Genomic DNA, 1,234 nt, shown 5'->3' with positions numbered 1-1,234 from the left:
TTCAGCATTACACTGGCAATTTAATATTTCATTTAAGTTAATCTGAGAGCATGTTATTGTTTACATTTAAAATACATTTAAATACATTTCTAAGAATATCACTAATTGTCATATGCAAAACAAAAAATGATTCATTATCATTCACTAAGCCGTCTTCCCTAGTGTTTTCTCAAAGCAAGGGGAGTGGTTGAGTGTATTACCATTTTAAGCCAAACATATGCTTTGGCGTGGACCATTTGGATAACTGAAATAAAAGTGGAATTTATACCTGGAAGATGAATGTTATCCTCTCAATTTGTTTGTGAAGATCTGATCAGGCTGGTAAAGGGAGCCTAGCTTAGTATGTTCTGATTACATTTTATTCTTTCTTTCTTATTTATTTATTTATTTTTACCTCATTTTCTAAAACTATCTTCAACTTTTTTTTCCTCACTTTCAAGTAATACGATGTGTTTTCTCAGGCTCTCTGTAACCAGTATCATATTTGGAGGGGTATTAAAAAATAGAAAAACTAGTCCTTTTAATATGCTTGATAAAATAACTGGCTTGCTTGTGGATTTTATGTTAGTTTATTTTCATTGAATTAATTTATAACTGAAATCTTTGAATTATCTAATACTTCAACAGACACTTTCCGGACCTAGAGAAAGGTATTGATACCCAAGTACAAAGAGGTTATGGAATACCAAGCAGATTTAGCACGGGAAGACTACCTCAAGACTACCTCAAGGCATTTAATAATCAAACTCTCAAAAGTCAAAGATAAAAAAAAGGTTTCTAAAAAGCAGTAAGAGAAAAGAAATAAATAATATACAATGGAGCTCCATTATGTGTGGTAACAGACATTCCAGACATTCTATAGGCCAGGAGAGATTGGCATGACATATTTAAACTGCTGAAGCAATAAAAAAACAAACAAACAAGCAAACATTGAAAACCTGAAAGAGAAAAAGACTTTCCACACAAGGAAAACTTGAGGTATTTTATAAACACCAGACCTGACCTACAGGAAATGCTAAAGAGTCTTTTTCAATCAGAAAGATAAGTACATTAATCAGAAATAAGAAATCATCTGAAAGTATAAAACTCATTGGAAATTCTAAGTACATAGAAAACCACAAAATAGGCTGGGCGTGGTGGCTCACGTCTGTAATCCCAGCACTTTGGGAGGCCGAGGCGGGTGGATCATGAGGTCAAGAGATCGAGACCATCCTGGTCAACATGGTGAAACGCC

The sequence above is a fragment of the Saimiri boliviensis genome, chromosome X, assembly GCF_048565385.1.
Source record: "Saimiri boliviensis isolate mSaiBol1 chromosome X, mSaiBol1.pri, whole genome shotgun sequence".
Lineage (NCBI taxonomy): Eukaryota > Metazoa > Chordata > Mammalia > Primates > Cebidae > Saimiri > Saimiri boliviensis.
This window is presented reverse-complemented; position numbering follows the sequence as displayed.